The following is a 24014-nucleotide window of genomic DNA, read 5'->3' on the forward strand; positions in this document are numbered from 1 at the left end:
GCTGTGCTTCCGGGCCCGCCTCCTTCAGGACGGCTTCAATCTCCCGGCTTCTGGGTTTCTCAGCCCTGCCTCCATCCTCCTGGCTTCTGGAGGCTGCACCTTGTCCCCCCCGTAACTCCTCTGGGCACGCTTCTCCCTTTAGCTCCGCCCACAGCCCCTTCTCCAGCGTTGCTCTGGCTCTCGGTCTTTCGAGGCCTCCACAGCCTTCTACACCTGCTTCTCGTCCCTCTTCCCAGGACATCACCACCCTCTCGCCCGCCCCGCCTTCAGCTTCATGCTGGTGTAAGCGACAATCTTCCCTCCACTAGCCCCGCCCCCACTCGGTCCCTCATCCCTGCTAGGCCCCGCCCTGCCCCGCCTTCCTCCTCGCCCCGCCGAAGCTCTGGACCTTTCCAAAGCCAGGCTCAAGGGGTGGGGGAAAGCCTGGGCAGCCGGACTGTGTGAGGGAGGCGCTGACTTCTCTTACTCATGTCACTGTGTCCCTCCCGGGACGACAGTGGCTAGAGGGAGGGATAGCCCGAGGCTAGCGGGGGGGAGAGCCAAGCGGAGGGAGGGAGGCCGCTCCGGGCGCACCCCTCCCCGTGCGTCAGAGTGGTGCCGGCTGAGGGAAGGACTCGCGGCTGCTGGGCTCGCGCCTCTGTCAGTGCAACGGGGCGCGCGAGCTGTGCGGGCGCAGGGCCGAGAGAAGCTGAGGAGGCGACAGCGGTGGCGACTCTCGCGCGTGTGCTCACCCTCCTCACGCCGCAGCCGGGGCTGCCCCCTTCTTCCCGCCTTCCCTCCCTCTCTTCCGTCCTTGAGTGCGGCGGCACCGCCTCCTTCCGCGCCGCGCGGCTTCCTCTAGACCTTTCGGCGCGGGTGAGTGGGGGCTCGGGCGTCTCCTTAGGGGTGCGTGGGGGCGCGGTGTTCCTTGTTCCTTTATGTCTCCCACCTCTTCAGGCGGGCCGCTGCCTATTTTTAGAAACTCTTTTTGGCCATTCTGGGAGTCCTGGGAGCCCGAGTAACTCTAGGCCCCCACCCTCTCTTTCCCCCTCCCGGTTCCGCCATCCAGGGTCGCCGGCCCACCCATGTCCGCTCCCGGTCGCCTGGAGTCCGCTGGCCGCCTCCTTCCAGCGGGCCGGGCTACGGCCAGGAGTTGGCGGGGTGGGCCCGCGCCCGCTCGGAAGTTGGAGTCTTTTGTGCTCGCGCCCCGCCCCGCCCCGCCCCGCCAGAGGAGGAGGGAGGGGAGCGGAGGCCGCGCCGGGGAGGCCTCGGGCGGGCTCGGCCCTGGCTCTGGCTTTGGCTCTGGCTCTGGTCCCGGCCCCAGGCTTCTTCCGACTCTCCCGCCCGGGCTGAATCTTCCGGCTCCCTTAGGCGCGCAAAACTGGTCTTGCCTCGTTTCCCACGGGTCTGAGCACTTCGGCTCCCACCTCTGCACATCCTGGACACGGAGAAGATCTATAGGCCCTCCAAGCTGGGGCCGTATCCCGCTCTTCATCCAGTTCCCCTTGACGGCCGAGCCTCAGTGCTAGGTGAAATGGAGTAAAGAGGGGAAGCAGCCTTGCAGGGTGTTCTTGGATTCAGGGAGGGAACTGATGTGTGAGAAGCATTTAATACCAACAGGTAACATTTAATGCGACTGACTGAGGAACTTCATAACCCTGTGTCGTTTAATGCTCACAACGGCCTTTTAGAGTTGTCTCCACTTGTAGAAGCAGAAATCAAGATGCAGAAAGATTAAATAATTTGCTCCAACTCAGTAGCTGTAGAAGTGCAAAGCAGTGGTGCTAGTACCTCATTTCCTGGTGTGAGCTTGTGTCATCTCTTGGTGCAGAGGGTATTTTGATTTAGCGCTGGGTCACTCCGCTAACTTAGAAGCGTAACTCCTGGGTCATTATCTGCTGTACTATTGGTGAAATCCCATTCTCTCAAGAGCTCCGAGGGAAAGGAAATTGGGATGAATTTCTTGCTGGTGTTGCAGCAAGAAGTTGATGGATGCAGGGGACTCCGGATCTCAAACACAATCTGAAGTTCTGTGGTGTTTGGCTTAAGGAACCCTTAAGTCTTTATTTTGTTTATTGCGTGTTCTCTGTGATGCTACTTGGGAGAAGGGGGTGGATGTGGGTGTAGCTCAAGTCATTTGCTTCATCTCCCTGCCTTCAAATAGAATTTTTACTTCTCCTGTTTTTCAGATAAGTTCCAGAGGAGTTAAAGTGAACTAAAATTAACTTTGGCTAGTGTTCCACTTTTCCATTGTGTTTGATCTTGGTGGTGGAGAGCATCTAAAAATCGGATTGAGGTGTTCTGCCAGGTCTTGAGGAGTCTCCTGGTGTTGCATGGTTTCTTTGGAGGTGGTAGGTTTGTTGTGGTCCACCTCTCCCCTCACTCCCAAGATTTATACATTTTGGAGTGGTGGTGTATAGGAGATTGAAGAGGCCGTACAAATCATCTGGTCCATCTTTCATATCTGCCTTTCCCCTTTTTCCTGTTACTGAACCTCAGGAAGGGGGAAGGTAAGTTATCTTAACTTCATAGACTGCCCTAGTGACAGACAGAACTAAGAGTTTCCAGTCTTCTTCCTCTCAGTTCAGTAATTTTTTATTTCTCCCATTTCTTCCTCCTCTTAAAGGGGCACCAAATCACTTATTCAGGGCTTAAGATCAGGAATCCTGAATAATTGGAAATCTCAAGGAACATGGGTATTTCAAGCTCCCTTCTGTGCCTCATGTTTAACATTAAAAGGAGACCAGGTTTTGTACACAAGTATACCAGTCTTTGTAAGTTGTCACTTTTGTATTATTTGTGGTTTACATTACTTTTCTGTAACCATTATCTGATTTCTAATCTAGTTGTATGAGGGAGTTTGCAGAGTTTGGTTTATGTCTCCTTTTTACTGTCAGGCAGTGGAGACAGCAAGGTTAGGGCACTTGCCTTAAATTACAGAATTAACAGGTGTTGAGTACAGAACACCTCACTGGTAGAGGACTGAGCAACTCATTGTGGTCCCTGATCCTGTTTCCTTATGTGTAAACTTTCAGTGTTATGGGGAGTATGAGAGGAAAATGACTATGAAAGTGCTTTGTTGTACTAATAATAGTTAATGTTTATTAAGTTCTTAACATGTACCACTAGTCACTGAACTGAGGACTTAAAGTGGAGTGTATCATTTAATTCTTAGAGCAACCTATGAAGTAGGTTATATTACATTCCCACTTTACAGAAGATAAAACAGGCCTAGAAATGTTACATGACTTGCTCAAGGCCATGTAATCCGTAAGTGGTGGAGCCGGGATTCAAACTGCAGACAGTATAACTTTAAAACTGGCATGCTTTAAAAACATTTTTTACCTTCCCCAACTCAAATTACACTCATTAAACAGTAACCCCTGCTCTCTTTTCCTAACCCATGGCAGCCACCATTCTCCTTTCTGTCTGAACTTGACTACTGTAGGACCCTCACATAAGTGAAATCATACAATATTTGCCCTTTTGTGGCTGGCAAAGCTGGCATTTTTTATTGCCTTACTCTCAGTAAGGCAGTGCTCAGTGAATGCAGAATGATTATTTGCAGCAGGGTGTGGTGTGAAGCCCCAGAGCAGGAATCTTGGCCTGGTATCTCTGGTAAAACTTTCTCTGCCTCCCCCCCCCCCCCCCCGGCTCTTCTGAGGATGAAGTTGCTGTTGCTGAGGCCGTTTCTGGATTTGTATCTTCAGACCTCCTACCCTTGAAATAGAACTCAGATGTCTCTCTCTCCACCCTTGTATTATTTGCCCCTGCTTTTCTGGCCATCCAGGGTTTGGCCATATGGAGCTGCAGTGATCAGGAATAACAGTGCTGTGACAGCAGCTTGGATCAAAACTTCTCAGAGACCAAATAAGTGGATTACTTTTATTACATTCTCTTTATGGCTCCATTTTTTCATAAAGGCACACAGAAGGGATTAACATTTGAGTTCTTAGAGGGTATTTATGGATCCTCTCTGCTGCAAGGGGTTAGGGTGAAGTTAGATGTTGGCATTTAGCCTTTCAGAATTTCCTTTGATTTGACTGTTTCTGTGTCTGTTATTGGAGTGGGTTGTTTATGTTTATGAAAGGTGGTTGGAATTTTGTCCTGATGCCAACAGGGGGTTGGGGAATAGGATAGCCAACACAATCATATGTCTGATCATGTTATGATCTCTCTAAAAACCAGATGGCTCACATTACCTACCTATTAAAGTTCAAAGTGTTGAGTTGTTTATTGGATAAAGTCTTGTGCTTAAAGTCATTTTAAACCAGCTATCTGGCCAACATTTGAATTGACTACTTGTTGAGACTGTGTTTTATTGGACACCTCATTCATTGTTAGAAAGTTTGCTGAATATTAGCTGTTCTGTTTCACTATTACTATTTTTGGCAGTACTGGAGTTTGAACTCAACCTTGTGCTTGCTAAGCAGGTGGTCTGCCACTTGAACAATGCCCCCAGCACTTTTTGCTTTAGTTATTTTTTGCATGGGGTCTTGTGTTTTTCCCCTGGGGTGGACCTGGATGTCCTGATCTCTGCCTTCTGAGTAGGTGGGATTATAGGTATGAGCTACTGTACTGGGCAGTTTTGTTTTGTTTTTTTGAAATAAGGTCTTGCTGTGTAGCCTAGTCTGGAATGGAACTTGGGATCCTTCTGCCTCAGCCTGGGATTATAGTTGTGTACCACCAATTTTAAGGCATTTACCAGATATGGTATAAGCTTGGGTTCAGCTGTCTAATGGGGAAGACAGGTAAGGAAACACATGAGAAGTGTTATGACAAGGATAAACACCATCAGAGCACAGAGGAATGGTATCTAATTCAGCATTCGGGGACCAGGAAAGCTTCCTTTTTGGAGAGTTGTCTAAACATAAACTTTGTGGGGAAAAAAAATAGAGATAAACCAGAAAAAAGGAGAAATTTGGGAGGGCAGGGAAGAGGCAGAAGTAAGTCTGTTCTAAGCAGAAGGAACCACAATTCCAAAGATGGTGATAATAACAAATGAGACTTTTGGCCATGTATTATACCAGGTACTATTCTAAGCATTTAATATGTGTTAACTCATTTCTTTCCATAAGCACCCTGAGAGGTAGCTACAGTTAGCATTCCCATCCTGTAGGTGAGGAAAACAGGCCCAGATGGGTTGATTCCTGAGTGAAAAAAGAATAAAACAAGAAACAAACAAACAAAAGATTCCTGAGTAAAGCATAAAGTACCAGGTGAGTGGTTGTGGTGAGAGAGGTGACTGGCAAGGTCGGCAGAATAGAAGCCAAGTCACAAAAAGTCTTGGTGCCCATGCAGAGGACTTTGGGCCTCATCCTGAGGCGAACATGCCTTGATCTGTGTATCTTGGAAGGTATCTGGCAACCTGTTTGGGGAGGGGACTGAGCTAGAACACTGTGGGCAGAGACTAATTAGATGAGATCGGGTTTGTTCAGGGTGGTATGGCTGTAGACAGGCAGAGACTAATTAGGCTGGTGCAGTATCACAGGCCTAAGGTGCTGGCCTTTTAGATGAAGGTAGCCATAAGAGTGTATATGTGGGAAAGGTGAAATTGAGTGATGAGAAAATCAAAGACTGCTATTGAGAAGGGTGAGGAAGGAATCAGGATGACATCTGGTTTTTTATCAGGTGCAATTGTATGTATGGAAGTCCTATTTACTGAGATGGGGGACTCAGGAAAAGGAGTAAATAAGGGGGGGTGAGTTTCTCATGCCAGTTTCCCTTAACATCTACTTTCATTTATCTTGAGTTATAGATCCTAGTTCCCTGTGTCAGAGCTGAGGGTAGGTGAGTAAGGGAGAGTATGGCAACAAAAAAACCTATTATCTATGGCTAAATTGGATGATACAAATATTAGTTTTTGGGGTTTTTTTTTTTTTTTTTTTTTGTGGTACTGGGGTTTGAACTCAGGGCCTCATGCTTGCTCGGCAAGTGCTCTACCTCTTGAGCCACACCTACTAGTTTTGGGAAGGAGGAAATATTTGATACTAGACATCTAAGCTCTGCACAGCTCCCAAAGACTGCCTATGCTAAGCCAAGAAGCTTACTCCGCACAGCGTCTTATAACACACTCCATGTACCAGTGTGTCCCTCTGTGTTTTAAGTTGCCTCTCTGCTAGGGACTGGGAGAACAAAGATGAGTAAACTGTAGGCTGAGGAGCTCCCATTTCAGAAGGGCAGCGATTTCAGTAGCTTAGCTATATCTATGGAGTGGGATGAGGATGGTGGGATTGAGCAGGGCAGGACAGGACAGGACAGGTTGAGGAGGGATCAGGGGGTGTTTTTATTAGGGATAGGAGTCAGGAGACCTGCTCTATACTCAGTCTTTTCATCAGGTGGCAAATATCCAGGTGTATTCATATGAACAATGGAGGGAAATAATGACTAGATGACCCCCAAGGTCCCTTCTAGCAATAACATTTTATGAATCTGGATGATTAGATGATACATCTCTAGGAGCAGTATCTACTGCCTCCTTCTTAGGCAATGATAGGAGGTAGGGGGTGGAGATATAGCAAGAGTTTTTACATGAGTTTTCTATAAAAACCTGATATCATTTGATTTTAGTTTCATGTATAAAATGTGTAACCGAAGGGGAAAAAATGACAGCAGTAATGTCAGCCTGCTGTCCCTTGGGTACTGTAAAGTAGGTTTCAGACTTGTGCTCAGGGTGCAGCTTATAGACTCTTAGGACTTGAGAGATGGGACAGTCAAAAATTAGAAGTTTACTGAGGAAGTCTGAGGATCATTTTTTCTGGTCCCTGCTACTAAGTACGTGGGTTTGACCAAGTCTCTTTCCCTCTCTGGCCCTTTTTCTTCATAAAATAATCTGGGAGGTCCCTGAAATTCTATAAGGGCTCAGAGTGGGGTGGGAAGTAGGGACAGACAAGATTGGAGGTTCTTTTCTACTCACCTCTCCCTCTCCCTCTTAAATGAATAAATGGAAACAGATCTTCCCAAGTATCATTGCTAGTTATTTTTTCTGTTTTCAGACCTTTCCTTTTTCTCCAGTGTTATCTTGTCATTTCATAATGTCATCATAGTAATAAATGTGCTTTACCTCCTGGGAGGAAAAGAGGAAGATGGTATATTATTCCTGGTCTCTAGTCTCTATTTCTAGAAGAGCCATTGGAACTGTCTACTATCCCCTGCCTTTGATAATGGGATGGGAAAGGGGGCCGGAATACTTAGGTTTCCTAGAGGGCACATATATTGGTTAACAGACTAACGTACAAATCTGTCTCTCTTCCCAGCACGCCCAGTGAGTTCCACTGGGGAAAAAATATTCATTGGGCTTTTCTTTTTTGGCAGTACTGGGGTTTGAACTCAACTTCACGCTTGCTAGGCAGATGCTCTGTTGCTTGAGCCATGCTTTCAGCCCTTCAAAGGACATTTGATGATTGCCAAACTCAACATTAATTGTAATTACCTAGCACTCTATGGGATCTTAGTCGTCTTGTCTGTAAAATAAGGGGGCTAGAATAGATAATCTTAAATGATATTTCTACTTCTTAGCAGTCTGAATCTCTGGTTTTTTGGAAATGACAGGAATTCATGTCTGGAAGGAGAAAAGGTTTTACTAGAGCATTGAGGGTATCTCAGAGTTAAATTCGGCTTTATGGAAAATACCTTTCAGTGTATAAACAGATGGATATTGCTTTTTAGAGTGGACCGATTGCTGAGAAATTGCTTGTGAGATGAATTTATCAAATTGTCTGCTGAGTTCCATTATAAACTTGGAGTCATAGTCCCATGGGACAAACTTGGGATTCGAAGACTATAAAGAATTATATTTAAATACATAGCAAATCATTTAAAAATCACACAATAAAGGGAAAATAAAAATACTGTAAGTTTCTCACTTAGTGGTAGGACTAGAAAAACAAACCAGAAACTTGAATTTCCTCAGCGCCTTATAAGATGTATTCTTACTGAAGTTACCTAGTCCTTGAAATGCCATCTGTAGACACTAAATAGTTCTGTTTATTTGTCAAGCTAAGAATCATTGCTTTAGTCCAGGTAAGTATTCTCTTTTAGAAGGACAACTTTAGAAGCTTAATATTTTTTGGCCAGGTTTTCTTTATTCTGGAAGCATTTATCTGGTATTTTGCTATCTCCTGTTTATTTGTTAAGGATTTTAGTAAGCTTAGTTAAAGGTGCTGTTTGCATGGTTTCTCTAGATTTATTTGTCTTGTTTCCTTTGTAATTCTTTGTGCTAGTAAAAGTCAGTCCAGCAGTAGATTTAAAAGGGTCATTTTGGTAACTCATCATTTCTGTTGGTCTGGGTTTTCTTTGTATAAGGTATGATCGTGCTATACTGAGAAGTCAAATGTAGGCTTCCTCAGATCACTTTAAGCCTTTTGAATTTTTTTCTCACAGGTAGCGATAAACTGGCTCTGAGGAATGGTGCTCTCAATATCATAATGAGGGCTGTGTGCAAGAATGGCTTTTCTTCAGACCTTAAAGACTCACCCTAAATTGATGTTTACACCAATAAAAATGAACCCTTACTACAAATAGAGTCTTGAATAGAGTTACCAACCTGAATAGGTTACCTCACTGCTGTAACCTGATTATTTATGCCTGGAAATCCAACAGCTTTCCATCCTTAAGCTCAACCAATCATTCTAGTAATTTGTAATACCTACTATGTGTTTTCCCTGTGGAGAACATAAAAACCAAGCAAGACATAATTCCTGCCCAAAATTGCTTTTCAGTATTGAGAGGAAAGCAAATGAGTAAAGCAAATCCTAGCCCTTTTCTACCTTTGCTGTCCTGGCTCAGACATTTGGGTTGTGAGTTCAGACTAGAAATAGCTTAATTGATGAGTTAGGCAAGAACATTTGTATGATTATCAGACTTCTAATATATAGATTTGTTTCTGGCATTTTCTTCCACTCTCCCGTCCGTCTGCTATCCAGATATTTATCTTCTGTTGTTAAGGTGTCCATCCCTCAGTGTGTAAAGTCAAGAACATTAGGGTAGGGGAGAGCATTGTCCTTCAGGTTTAAGTGTCCAGACATCTGCCTGGTGCCTTCTCTATTCTACTCACATCAGATTTCTGTCTGGCTTCCAGAAAGATTTGGTATTGTCTAGTTGCTTATTAATGAAGAAAATTACGTTTCATATTGAATTATTTTATTCTTTGGTATAATACAGATCTACTTTGTTAACATGCAGTATTATGTGAGGTGTGGTTTTTGGCATTTGATTGATCTGTGACTTATTAATTGTGATTAAATTGTGGTTCTCAAAGCCCATGGAGCCTCATGTTTGCTAGGCAGGTGCTCTACCACCTGAGCAACCCATTCAGCTCAAGGCTGCCCTAATCTTGAAGGGCTCTTCTCTCAGTCCTCAAAAGAGAACTGTTATTTGGGATGGTGTGTTATGTTCATGGGTTCAGCATTGCTTGTGGGATCTAATAGAAGAAGTATCAATTGTTCAGGGTTGGGGACAGTTTTTTTTTTTTTTTTAAATGTTTAACATCTTTATTTTACTTTATTTTTTTTTATTATTCATATGTGCATACAAGGCTTGGGTCATTTCTCCTCCCTGCCCCCACCCCTTCCCTTACCACCCAGTAAGGGAGGGGACAATTTTGAAATCAGTTGGCCCAACTTTTTGAACCCCACTGAGTGCCTTACTTGGTGTCAGGAAGGATATAAATGTTAGGCACACTCTGGTCTGCAGGGGGAGATAAGATAATAACATCATGAAGATGTAGCTGTTGATAAGGCATTTGGGTATAGAGCTTGGTTCAGGTGACTAAGGTCTACTTTTGTTCCCTGGCTTTAATAAGGCCAGGTAAACTGGAGAAGTTGTTCTCTCTCTCTAAACCTCCATTTCCTCTTTCCTCATCTGTAACGTAGGGTTAATACTCTGTTTTGCTTTCCTCACAATAATGTTGTAAGGGGCAAATTAGATAATGTTAGTAAGTACATCAGAAAGCCAGGTATGAGGCATTTTATAGTGAAGAATCCTTGAATCATTTGGCAGAGGTAATGGGTAAGTAGCAGGTGTTTCCTTAGAAGGGGAGATCTCTTTGTTCTGTAGTGGTCAGGAAAAGTGATCTGAGTTAGTCTCTAGGATTGGGGGAGTAACATGAGTATCTTTTTTCTTTTCTTTTGAGGCAGGGCTCACTATGTAGTCTAACCTCATGCCTCAACTTCTCTAGTGCTAGGATTATAAGCATGTTCCAGTACATACCCTCAGCATGAGTATTTGAGCTGGGTAGGCCTTGTAACATAAGGGTAGTGACCAAATATTGTATAAGACCATTGTAATTTCTAATACTTTGTCTGATTATGCTTATAAATGATTAAATGCCAATATTTCTGTTTCTGTACTGTATCTCTCATACTATCTAGAAGTAATACCTAGATATTTTTCTCAGTTGATGTACTTCCTTTGCCCTTTTCCAGGAACTCACTGGAGATTTAGGCTGCAGAGATAGAAAATGTTTTATGTAATGGGAACATCTTGAACAGAGACACAGATGAGTGACCAGACAGTAGCATCCCTATTCCTGCTAATGAGCAGGGGGGAAGGAAGTGTCCCATACTTTGCAGGAAGTATATTCTCCCAGAGAAGGCAGAAAAGATCATAGTGTTCTGAAGTCAATTTGTATTTAAATGATAGAAGGATGAGAATAACAGTTTTGTCTACAATTACATCATTTTAGGGAAGAATTAATCCAGCAAACAGTTGTACTTGAAGTGTATAGGAACAAAATTTGTCTTAAAATGGAGGATGAGGGAAGGAAATACCAAAACCAAAAGAGTTTGGTCTCTCAGAGCTTGCCTGTATTTGCTAAGGGAAAATTGTCAGCTTTTATCCTGCCCAGTGGACCCTCCCTAAGTGTTTATTTTCTGTAGTTGTACCGAATCACTTTGAAGGCTAGCATGAACATTGATCATGTCTTAGAGTCTTTCCTCTTTGTTCTGTCTGCAAATATTAGAAAATGTACCTTAAATTACCTAGTTGGGGGAAATAAAGTGACCCTGGGAGCAGCCCTTTTATGTTAAATATTAGTCAGCTCCTGATCCCGTGTTAGGTCCTGGGGTGTTTGTTAAAAGAGACTGGGGGTGCTAGAGCTGCCACTGGAGACATGGACTAGAGGGTGTATAGGCTCCTTGTCAAGTTGAATGCTTGATTAAAAATCTGATCTGGGCTCTAACCCTAATTGTCTTATTTATTATTAATATCTACACTGAATCAGGAGCCCTCTTTGTAAAGAAATAATACTTTGCACATTGTGCTCATGCTAACAGAGCTAATATTTACTGAAGGTTATTATGTGCTCTACACATATATGATTTTATTTAATTCTCACCTTAACCCTAAAAAGTAGGTTCTGTTGGTCCTTTTATGTGCCTTTTCCTATAAACAGTGTGGTGTGTGTGTGTGTGGGTGTGGGGGGGTGTTCCCTGCTCATAAATCTAGCGTGGGAGACTTGATAAATAAAAATCAAAGTTTTTCCGGCAATAAACTTTTTCTTCCTTGGATTGAGTCACTATTTCAAGGACAGCTAGTCTTTTTTCCTCTTCTTTTTGGCAGAGGTATTATTACTTTTATGGAAATGCTGAAGGAGTCTTGTGATGGAGTGAAACAAGGAATGCCATCCTATTTCAAGAGAGAGCAAACATTTTGACATTAGTAATGTTCCCTCCCATAGGCATCTGATTTTAATGGAGGCAATTTTCCTCTGTTTTTTTGTTTGTTTTTGTTGTTGACGGTACTGGGTTTGAACTCAGGACCTCACACTTGCTAGGCAAGAGTTTTACCACTTGAGCCAATCTGCCAGCCTAGTTTTGCTCTTTTTCAAAGAAAAGAAAATATCGTTGTGAAGTTCAGAGTTTTAAAAGTAATCCTTTGGGGGAAACCAAGCTGTTCAACCCTTGTCTCATTGGGGATTCTTTCTAAATGTTTTCTGTTCCAAGTCGGTTCATAGTGTCTTACTCTAGATCAGAGATTGAAAACTGGCAAGCCCCTTGGGTTGTGTAAAGGCCTGTGTACATGTTCTGTTTGGCCTATAATGTTTATATTTTAAGTTGGACCCCAGTCTGGGGAGATTGGGACTGCCTTTCAGTGGAGATACCCTTGGCATGTATGCTATGAGGGTGACTGATTCCATGTGATGAGGGAGGAGGATTTTTAAGGGAGTAGCAAAGACTGGAGCCTGTGTGGACCTAGCTATTCTGCAGAACTTTTCACTCCCTGAGTCCTTTTCTAGAGGACTCCATGTGTACTGGCTCACCCATGTTTATTCAACTTGAAGCCTGGAGTTTTGGAACTCTGAGGCAGAGACAGGGTTGTGATCTTTGGGCAGTTCAAAGATTTGGAGCATCAGCCCAACTTGGCAGAAGCCTTGAGTTTATAATCTCACAATCTCACATTCTTCAATTTCTCCCCACCCCCCCACCCCTGCTCCTTTAGACAGGAGAATATTACCAAGTTTGTCAGAGTCACACCATTTCCTGCTGTCTCTTTGATACCCTTGCCTGGTGTCAGTTGCTATTTATCATCAGGCTAGTACTTTTTTTTTTTCCGAAACACTTGGTCAACTAATTTTTGCTACCTGCGTATCCCTTAACAGGCAGCCCAGCTCTGCATGGCACTCTCTAATATTGAAGAGACTTCACCTAGGTACAGTGTTGTTAAATTCCCTAGGACTAAGTAAATTATCTTCATTTTCTTAAGACTTCACAAGGCCAGCAAACTATCCAAGGCTTAGTGGACCTCAAGTTGGCTTTTTTTTTTTTGGCAGTCCCTAATATTTGTAAACTGGTGGAGGAGTTTGTGAAGTCTCATGAAAGAAACCATCTAATTAAAATCAACCTGTTTTTCTTTAGAGTTGGCACCTGGTTCTTTTTCCCTCTACCTGCAATGAGCAGAGTTCCTATGTGTTGAAAAGTAGGTGACTTTTTGAGTAAGCCACGTTTCTCACTACCTGTTCTCTTTGACTTCTTGTAATTGCTGAAATATCTCATAGAATATGTGGAGTACCATGGTAATTTCCATGACAACTGATCATGATTTCCCAGTTAAAGAGAGGAAGCTAATAACTCAATAAGTTATTGGGCTAATTTCTTGTGATGCTATTAGAATTTTGAGCTAAAAGGGCCTTCAGTAGTAACTGCTTGACAAAACCTCCATGAAGGTATTTGGGAGGCTGAGATTTGAGAGGATTGAGTTTTGAGGCTATCCTGGGCAAATAGTTTGTGAGAACCCTATCTCCAAAATAACCAGAGCAAAATAGACCGGAGGTGTGGCTCAAGCAATACAGCATCTGCTTTGCCAGGGTGAAGCCTAGATTTCAAACCTCAGTCCCACCAAAAAAAAGAAAAAATAATTGCAATTTATAGAAAACTAGGAAGTATGCATTTGTAGATTTAGCTGAGGCCCACTCGGTTGAGCTGGAAGATAAGTCACAAAAGTCATAATTCTGGCCTTTTGGGTTATTGGTTGCAACCTCCTGGTGTGTAGAGGCTCTCTCTGCTGTCAGTGTGATACTTTCTGTAAGGAACTGGGGCTGAAAAAGAAGACAATTAAAAAATAAAAATCCCAATTTCAAGGGTACTTCATTACAGAAAGAATAAGGCTAAGAAACTTGATAGATGAGGACAAATTCCTACATTAAACCACCCTCTGTGGGAAGCAGTTTCTCATGGCTCTCTCAACCCTTTGTGTTTACTTTCCTTGTTTTTACATGTGAAATAAGGTCCAGAGAGGAACTCTAAGCAGCAACTGTAGGTCTTGAGCAGACCCCATTTCAACCTCTAGACCTTTGATGCTCCTATCTCATACTCCTTAAGGCGTGGGGCAAAGGACTTCTGACATATTTGGGTGGTTTGGTAGAGTTAGACTGACTCCCACTTGTTAGTGCAGTCTTGTCATCCTGGTAAGGAGGTAATGCAGTTGGTAATGCATTTAGTCTTGGTGCAGAAAGTGTGTTTCTGTCACTAGCATCAGATTGACTTTGTTCTTTAACCTAGGAAGATGTAGAAGACAACTTAGCAACAAGGAGCCTCAGTGCTGAGATAGAACATGCTTTGTTTGTGCCTTCCTTGCCTGTTTTGTTTTCTTCCCTTCACCTCCTTGCTTTTGCTACTCCTCCTCTCCCCTTCTGTCCTTTGTTTTTGTCTTACTGTTGACCTTTTCCTCCCTCGTAATGCCACTTCTACAGGTAAAGCCTGCTATTGGACCTGTGTCCCATGTTTTTTAAGGAGACTTGTGAAAAGTAGAATAACTAAATAGAGATAAGACTTCTTTAAACTGGCTCCTCTTCTTTTCCACTCCCCACCCCAAGTTGTAAAGGATAAAATTTAAACTCTGGCCTTGACTACAAAGTTCATAGGGTCTGATGCCACTTCACTTTGCCACCTTATGTCATCAGCATGGTGTTTGACACCCAGTTTCCATATTCTTCTGCTCTCAGGGAGAAAGTTCCCTAGATACGTCAGACTCTGTCATAATTTAGTTGGGAGTTTTTTCCTCTTAAGTAGAAAGCCTCTCATCCCCCCATCTCTTGCACTTACCGTTTCATCCTGATTCAGTGCTATTGCTGCTACTGCTGCCTCTTCCTCCTTATTATTCTTTGTGATGATACTGGGTTTGAACTCAGGGCCTTGTACTTACTTGGAAGGCGCTCTACCACTTGAGCCATAAGCCTAGCTCTCCAATGCCATCTTCTTAATCAAGCTTTCTTCAGTCACTACACAGGCAATTAATCTCAATCTTTTTGCATGTTGCTTATGCTTCTGTAATTACACTACAGTGCTGTATCTTCCTCCAATTTTCTCATTTATGAGACAGACCTTATAGGCCAGGGGACAGGGTACTTCTTATCTCTGTTTTCCTTGCGTCTCTAGTAGGCCTGGGACAAATTCTGCTTGCAGAATGAATGATGGAAGTGTATGTGTACTGATGCCCATGGTATAAAACTAAATGTTAAGTGCTATAGGTGAACTACAACAAAATGCTCTGGAAGTATACTGGGGTTCTTGAGAGATAACTTTTAACTGGGAGGGAGGAATCTTGAAAGATTCTGGAAGTTGATAGCATTTGAATATGTCCTTGAAGATTCTTCAGGATGGAAGGATTGGTTGGAGTAAAAGCAGTGAGGAAGTACAGAGGTCAGGTCCTACCTACTAATTTACCCTCATCAGAATTCTTCCTAGAATGTGTGCTAAAACTCTAGGCTAGAGTAAAAGAAATTCCCTTTCCTCCTTTCAGTTCTTTTTTTTTTTTTTCCTTTCGCCTACCTTTTATGCCCTTTATTTTTGGTTTCCTCCCAGCTCTTTCCCTTTCTTTCATTTTCCCATTTCTCCAGCTTTTTAAAAAAAAAAACCAAAAACTTTGTTTACCTTTATCTACCTACTTTCTCTTTTCTTGCCTTCATCTCAAGTAATCCCGGAACTGTAGGATGGATGGAGATGTGAATCAGCCATACAATATATAACTCCAAATAATGCCTCCCCTTGTTGAAGATGAGAAATAATTGTGGCATAATTGCTTCTCATCTGTCTCTCATGTTTTATTGACATTGACCTTTTTAAATTTCCCACAATGCTGGGGGTGTCATTATCATTTTATTTTTTTTTAGTAGTTGTCAAAATGTCAGTTTTAATGAGAAATCTCTGCAGACAGGCCTGCCCTTGAGTGGTATGAGCCTTCAGGCAAAGCCAGGACTGGATGAGTCAGAATGCTCATGAATCTCTTTTCTCATGCATACAGGTGTATCTCTCGCGCTCTCTCTGTCTCTCTCTCTCTCACACACACAATTGAAACACTATGGCATACATTTCTCTTCCACACATATCCATACTGTCTCCCTTACACTTTCAGATCATCTATTACCCCCTTCCATATGCACATATTTGCGCTCTTCACCCGTTCCCTTCTCTTCTACCCTGATATCTAGAATTGTGTCTGCCATGAAAGTATATGCAAACCTGTCTCAACCACGCTGTCCACTCCCTTACACATACACATAGTCCTCCCCTTCTCACATGCCTGTAGGTGTACTGACAGTTCTGCTCATGTCCCTGATCCCACATACTCAGTACAATAGTGTCTCCCAAGTTCTTAGACCTAAGTGCTGCTACTACCTTCTTTCTTAAATTTGTCTATCTTTATAACAGATATTTTAGTGTCAGACTAGTTTTTAAAGGAATTGTCTTTGTTGACAGTGAAGTTAGAAGACTGTTGGGAAGTCTGAACCATTTATGACATATCCTTTGATACCGGGCTGCTAGAACATGGTGGAGGAGGGGAAGGACTAGATTAAACAACAGAGGGTTACTTCTATGGCAGCATTATGACTGATCCAAAGTGAATTTGAGCCTGAGTCCAAACTGGTTTCGGTGATTTCAGAGTTCATTTCTATTGAAAGACAATCACATACTTAGCAAAAGAGAGCTAGAGCCATTGCATGTGTTCCAAATTAGAATCTCTGGGATGGGACCTAGAAAACAGTGCAAGTTGCCCTAGACCTTCTGCTGTGTAGGTAGGTTGGGAAACAATTATCTAGAGGAAAGAACTAGAAGTAAGATGTGCATTATCTTCCTGTATCACCTTGGACAAGCATCTTTTGGACCTGAGCTTTTTCAACTGTAATATAACAAAGCCCATCCTTATAAAAAGATCCTTTCAGTTAAACAATTCATGCTGTTTTTTGAGGAGTTTAGTTTGTGATCATTTGCTCCCTCACTGGGGTAGACTGTGATCTTTTACCTCACAGAAGTCTACCCTGGTCTGGGCATTTCAGGGCAGTTGGCAGAAGCATTCTAGGCCCTGACCTTGTCAGCAGCACTGATATGGCTCCTCATTAGAAATAGATCAATATGGGCCTGCATCCAGGTCTGGGGAGCCTGGGGGGAAGCCAGAGGGGTGCTTCTAGCTGGAGATAATTTGGTTACCATGAAATGGATCTGGTTAACAATTGTCAACATAAACAGTTCTGCTGGCACAGTGCTCCTCTTCTGGGACCAGCAGCAGCAGGGCTGCCTGCAAGTGTTGAAGTGGTTAACTTTTATCTCCCTTTGATATGTTTTCCTCACATTTATAATTTTACAAATAATGTGGTGCTAGTACATTGTATAGACCCCTTCCTCAGATGGACAAATCATTTATTGAATATTTACTAAGTGTTAAATACTGGGATAAGCCCCTTTGTATGTTTATTTCTCCTAACTTACTGGTAGGTTGAAAAAGGAAACTAAAGCTGAGAGAAGTCAAAGTGAAATGACTTGGTTGCTCAGTATCTCATATGGTAATATACAACAACATTTGCAATGCCAATTCTAGCTTATGAATTGTTTTGTACCAGGGATCTCCCTTAACCTTCTGCAGACTATTGGAGATCAGGCCCTTCCAACTTGAGTCCTCAAAGACCAGAGGAAATTCTTTAAAACCTATGAGGAAGCCAGTATGGGGGTGGGGAAAGATTCTCTGTTTGTGTTTGCTTTCTCATCGCCTTTCCAACTCCCTAAAGAATGTGCCGGCTCTAATGGGAGAGATCAATCATCATTTGGGATCAATGAGAGGGATTTCTTTTGTGTGTAGTACAGAGTCAGGTTTCTGAACTGGCCCTCTGGAAGGATTGAGAAGTGTAAGGAAAACAATCTTTTCTCTCAAAGTATATGTCTCTGTACTCTTAGATTACTTAATGTTCCTTATGTTGCCATCTTAGATTGCTTGTATTGTTTAAAAGTTCCTGTTTCTTCTTCTGGATTCCATTACCCATGAAAACTGCCCACCAAACCATGTGCCTTAACCCACCCCTTAAACCTTTAGTCAATTGGGAGTGATTTTGAACCTTTGACCTAAACCAATCCAGGACAAGGGGCAGGGGCAATTGCGTTAGGGATATAAGGAGGAGCCACTGTTGGCCATGTGTGCTCACATGTCTGCTTGGCCTGAGTGAATACATGCATGCATCCTTTTGATCAAAAGAAATTGCCTTGTCAAGATTTCCTCTGTCTCTTTTGTGTCTTTTTGGCACCACAGGGTCTTTAATTCCAACAATTTGGGGGCTTGTCTGGGATATTGCATTCCATCCAGGAAGGGGACCCTGGCCCTTCCCAGGGGGTGACGTGTCCTTCTGTGTAATTGTGGCAGCCCCAGGGTTTGATCAGTGGTGACAACTTTCCAGACCTGCGAATGAGCCTGGACTCCAGGATTTCTTGACAATGGGTGTAAAAGAGCTCTGAAGATAGTGACTGTGGCGACCACGTAAGTTTGTGCACAAACCAAGGCAAGAAACATCCCGGGGGTGATCAAGTAATGTCTTGGTGTTCGGGATATTGGAGGCTGTATGATGTGTGACTGAGACATGTTGGGTGACACAAAGTGAAAGTGGAATCCTGATCTGTGGTTCTACGGTGACCTCATACAGCATAAGGTGGAATTAGATTCTTGAATATAATCTGAGTCAGGTGCTTATACTGACCCCCAACTGCCAAGAGGTGACTCGATGTGGCCAGAGACAGACAAAGAGAAGGGAAATCAGAGTGCAAGAAACCTCCAAGGCAAAGGGGATGGGGGTTGTTGAGCTCTTGATAGAGCACAGCTGACCAAAAAGGAAAATGGGAAATAAAGGCAGCAAAGAGGGAGACCAACAAATGAAAGTTCAGGACAAAATACCCTTCAAGAGCCCCTTAGGAGAGATGTTAAAATATTGGAATGATAGCCCCCATACTAAAGGGAAAAAGAAAAACAGCAGATGGTCAATACTGTTGTTTTATCTGGACCCAAGGACTGATCTTAAAGCCTTTGGTCTTCTGGCCAAAATTTGGTTCTGATGAGGACTGGGTCTCCCGACTATTAATTGCACATGTAAATGACAAGAGCCCAGTCATCCAAGAGGAGATAGATTATGTCCTTTGTTGGAGGCAGTGTTCCATAGTCCTGTTTTCACTTAAGGTAAAGGAGAAAGAACAAAAAGAGGAGAAAACCAAAACTCCCTTTAACTGGGATTTCCTCTCCTCCCTCCCCCCTCATAACCCCACTGCTCCACTGGCTCAGGTGCCAGAGCCAGTTCCCACATCAGTCCCTCAGGATTCTGTGCCTCCAACCTTCCCCTCCTGGCCCTTCCTTCCGACTCCCTGCCGGAAATTCCTCCCTGCCGAGACTCCAAAGGGAGATAGAGCAATGCTGTCGGGACATTGAGAATCTACCCTTTCCTCAGCCTGCAGGAGAAAAACTCCACTCCCTTTTTCCTCTCAGGGAAGTTCCCCCTCAGAGGGGGTAGAATTGGACTTGTGAATGCTCCTCTTACCAGCTCTGAGGTCTGAAATTTAAAGAAGAAATTGTGACCCCTTCTGGAGGATCCCTTTGGGGTCTCAGAACTGTTTGATCAATTTCTGGGACCACAGATATACACCTGGGCTGAGTTGATGTTCATTTGGGGAATTCTCTTCTCGGAGGAGGAAAGAGCCTTGATCTATAGAGTGGCAATGGCTATCTGGGAACATGAACACCATCCAGGACAAAATGTCCCAGCAGCTGATGTTAAATTTCCCAATCAGGACTCCCAATGGGATAATAGCACTCCAGGACATTAAGAAAATATGAGCGATTTGAGAGATTTGATAATCACAGGAATCTGGGAATCAGTACCAAGATCACAAAATATCTCTAAGGACTTTGATGTCCTGCAAGGGAAGGAGGAGGGGCCGGTTGAATTCCTAAACCGGCTAAAGGATCAGATGAGGAAATATGCTGAACTTGATTTAGAAGATCCTTTGGACAGGGAATGTTAAAACTTTCTAACAGCCAGCTGACCAGATACAGCCAAGAATTTCTAAAAACTAGAAAGTTGGATAGATAGACCAATAGAGAATTTATTAAGGGAGGCACAAAGGATATATGTATGAAGAGATGAAGAAAAACAAACAAAAAGCAAAGATTATGCTATCCATTATTGAGCAGGTTAATAAGAGAAGGCTGAATCAGCACCCTACTGGACCTTGGCTGGTTTGACCTCCTGCCTAGGGATTTAAGAAATTGGAAAATCAGACAATAGAACCAAAAAGAGGGGAAATAAGTGTTGCAAACTTCGACATTTTAAGAGAAAATGTCTGAAATGGGAAAAAGAGCATAGGGAGGATATCCCCTTGAAGACCTTTGATGAAGAATAGGGGGGTCAGGGGCTCTTTTACATGGAAGGGTCCCACCTAGAGCCCTTGATAAATTTAGAGGTGGGGCCACAACATGAAATTACCACCTTCCTAATTGACTCAGAGCCTTTAGATCCTCCCTCTGCCCTCTGCCCAAGGGCTTAATCTGTTACCCTGAAAGATTATTAGTCTGGAGTAAAAGGGGAAAGCTTTTTGGCTCAAATATTACAAGAAACTGTTTATTTCCAAAGCAGAGCTACTAAAATACAATTTCTCCTCGTCCCCAAAGCAGGTACCAATCTATTTGGGAGACCTAATGACCAGATTAGGAATCTGCTTACATGTAAAAAAGGATAAGGTGCAGGCATCCCTAAGTATAGAGATTAAGCCAGTGGTCTGGGCTAGGGAAGGGAAAAGGGGCTGTCTCCATGTTCCACCTATCCAAATTCAGCTAAAGAATGCTGGGGAAATTGTTAGGAGGAAACCATACTCCATTCCCCTAGAAGGGAGAATAGGTCTAAAACCAGCAATAGAGTGGCTAATATGAGATGGGCTCCTTGAGCCTTGCACATCTGCCTTCAATACCCCAATCATCCTGGTCAAGAAGATGGATAGATCTTACCAACTAGTTCAAGACCTTAGAGCCATCAACCAAATAGTCCAGACTAAACACCCAGTGGTCCTGAACCCCTATACCCTCCTCAATAAAATCACATATGACCACCAGCGGTTGAGTGTGATAGACCTAAAGGATGCATTTTGGGCCTGCCCATTGGATACAAAAAGTCGGTACATACTTGCCTTTGGATAGGAAGACCCTCATTCAGGGCGCAAACAGCAATATAGATAGACTGGCCTTCCTCAGAGGTTCACTGACTACCATCATCTTTTTGGCCAAATTTTAGAACAAGTTTTAGAGAAATTTGAATTAGGCCTCTAAATGTACCTTCTCCAATATGTGGATGATTTACTTCTATTGGGATAATTGGGGGCGTTATTAATATAACCATTAGTTTCATAAGTTTCCTAGGAAGCCGGGGACTGTAAATTTCAAAGAACAGATTACAATTTGTGGAGACAGAGTGAAGTATCTAAGACATCTGATTAGAAAGACTGATGGAGGATCGGTCTGGAAAGAATAGAAGGAATCACTAGTCTCCTACTTCCAGGAACTAAACAAGAATTGGCTCGGTGGGGTACTGCTGGTTATGGATAGACTGTGCCTTTAGAACTAAACCTCTGTATCTCAACCCAAGAGGACCTGACCTACTTCTTTGGACCCCAGAGGAGATAAATCAATGAGCTAACTCAGACCCTCACTACAGCCCCTGTACTGGCCTTACCCTCCCTGGAAGAGCCTTTCCACCTTTTTGTAAATGTGAATAAAGGAGTCGCTTTGGGAGTACTGAACCAAAAACACGGAAGTCATGGACAGCCTATAGTCTTTTTGTTCAGGTTTTTAGGTCCTGTCACCTGAGGATGGCCAGAGTGCATCCAATCAGTGACAGCCACAGCCCTTCTGGCTGGAGAGAGCAGAAAAATTACTTTTGGGGGAAACTAAATCATTAGCATTCCCTGCCAAGTTTGGGCAATCCTGAACCAAAAGGCAGGGAGGTGGCCAACTGACTCTAGGATCCTAAAGTATAAGGCTATTTTACTCGAGAAAGATGACTTAACCTTGACCACAGATGAGGCCCTAAATCCAGCTGCCTTCTTGGCAGGAAAACAAGAGGGAGAAACACCAAACCACGGATGTCTAGGTATCATTGAATACCAGACAAAAAGTTAGGATGGACCCCAGAGAGACCCCATTTCAAACTGGACATCATTTCTTTGTAGATGATTCTTCTAGAGTGATTGAAGGTAAAAGGCATAATGGGTATTCTGTTATAGATGGAGAAGCCCTAACTATAGTAGAGTTGGGCCAGCTCCCCAACATGTGGTCAGCCTAGACCTGCGAGTTATTTGGCCTAAATCAAGCAAGCTCTAAAGCACCTCAAAGATAAAGAGGGGAGTATCTACACTGACTCTAAATATGCATTTGGGTGTCCATACCTTTGAAAAAATGTGGATGGAGAGGGACTTAATAAATATTAGAGGTCAGGACCTGGTCCATGGGGAGCTGATCCAATAGATGGTAGAGAATCTAAGCTCCCTGAGGAAATAGTTGTGGTCCATGTTCCAGCACATTAAAGGGAAAAGGGTTTTGAGGCTGGAGGAAATTGCATGGCAGATGAAATTGCAAAATAGGCTGCACTCACTTCTGAGGCTCTGATTTTCCGACTTCTTCCCAACTTCCTATCCCCACTGTTACCCCTATCTTTACCCCAGCAGAGGAGGGACAGTTAAGGAAAGTCAGCATGATCAGAAGTGAGGAAGGGAAATGGATTCTTCCAAAAGGAAGGGAGATACTTTCTTTGATGAGAGAACTTCTTGCTAACCTCCATCAGGGAAGCCATTAGGGGTCATAAGGCCATGTGTGACACTGTCTTACGGGTCTATGGATGTATTAGAATTTACACCCTAGCCAAACAGGTGTCCGAAGGATGTCTGGTTTGCAAGAACACAGACAAAAAGGCCCTAAGACAAAAACCACTGGGGGAAGGAACCCTGGATTGAGGCCATTTCAAAGCATTCAAATTGATTATACTGAAAGTATAATCTGAGGTAGGGCACCTCAGATATCTTCTGGTAATTGTAGATCACCTTACTCATTGGGTTGAGACTATCCCTCTCCCAGGAGCCACTGCAAATAATGTAATTAAAGCATTATTAGAACACATTATCCCAAGGTTTGGAGTTATAGAGAATATAGATTCAGACAATGGGAGTTATTTTGCTGCCAACACTCTAAAGGGACTTACGAAGACTTTAGAAATCAGGTGGGAATACCATACTCCCTGGCATCCATCTTCCTCAGGTAGGGTTGAAAGAATGAATTGGACTTTTAAAAATCAACTCACTAAGTTAATCTTAGAAACAAATTACCCAGGACTAAATGTCTTCCCATAGCACTCCTAAGGAACAGGATGCGCCCCCATAAGGACATTGGCTTCCCTTATGAAATGCTTTATGGACTTCCTTATCTTACCTCTGTTACTGATGTACTACCTTTGAAACCAAAGACTGTTTTCTTAGAAATTATATGTTTGGATTGAACTCTGCTTTGCTCTTTCTTAGAAAAGGCTTGTTGACACAGCCACCTCTCCCCCCACTTGACATCCCTGTTCACCCCTCATCAGCCTGATCAAGGAAAATAAGCTCCAGCCTTATTTTCCTGGTTCTCCTGACCATGGAAACAGCCATCTGAACTACAGAAAAGGGATGGACTTACCACACTCAAGTAAATAAGACACCCCCACCCTACCAGAAAGAATGGAACATGCTCTCTCATTATCTAGGTGACACCAAAGTAACCTTAAAAAGACTATAATGGGAATATTCTTTCTCCTTCATTTGGGAAATTGTGTGTTTGTCATCAGTGTTAACCCAAAGTACCTCCCCTTTAACTGTTGAGTTTGATGCATGTCTGATCCTCTTATGTCCCAACTCCAGCTCCAAGGATACTCCCTTTATATGTGCCCCATTCTAGGACCCACAAAAAAGCCTGATATCTGTCCACGGTGAATGGATGTGGGATGGAACACTGGGTATAAGGGATATACTTCCCCCTTTTATGACAACCTAAGGACAAGACCCCAGGGCACTAGCAAGACTGATTTTCACCATCCAAAATGATCGTCTTTCAACAGACTGCAGTCAAATTTACAGCTATTTTGGACATACCCCTCTCCTTCTTGCAAAGATAAACAGTGTGCCCCACTTAGATTAATCATGGAAAGCCTTTGGAGTATGACACAGGAACCATCCATATTTCGTAAATACACTTTGGGTGGTGGGTGTCTTGGGAAC

General features: G+C 43.2%; 1 protein-coding gene across 7 annotated transcripts in view; it reads left to right on the forward strand.

Moving 5' to 3' along the window:
* Positions 1 to 443: 443 nt before the first annotated feature.
* Raly (RALY heterogeneous nuclear ribonucleoprotein) overlaps positions 444 to 24014 on the forward strand; it is a 100447-nt gene continuing 76876 nt past the window's right edge. For 2 of the 7 annotated variants that reach the window (XM_074074578.1, XM_074074580.1), the window contains exon 1: positions 444 to 855. The gene's annotated coding sequence lies outside the window, so the exon portion shown is untranslated. Of the gene's footprint in view, positions 856 to 18033; positions 18217 to 24014 lie in introns of those variants that run through there. The other 5 variants (XM_074074573.1, XM_074074576.1, XM_074074575.1 and 2 more) reach the window with 5 other exon arrangements.

The sequence above is a fragment of the Castor canadensis genome, chromosome 5 (genome assembly GCF_047511655.1).
Source record: "Castor canadensis chromosome 5, mCasCan1.hap1v2, whole genome shotgun sequence".
Lineage (NCBI taxonomy): Eukaryota > Metazoa > Chordata > Mammalia > Rodentia > Castoridae > Castor > Castor canadensis.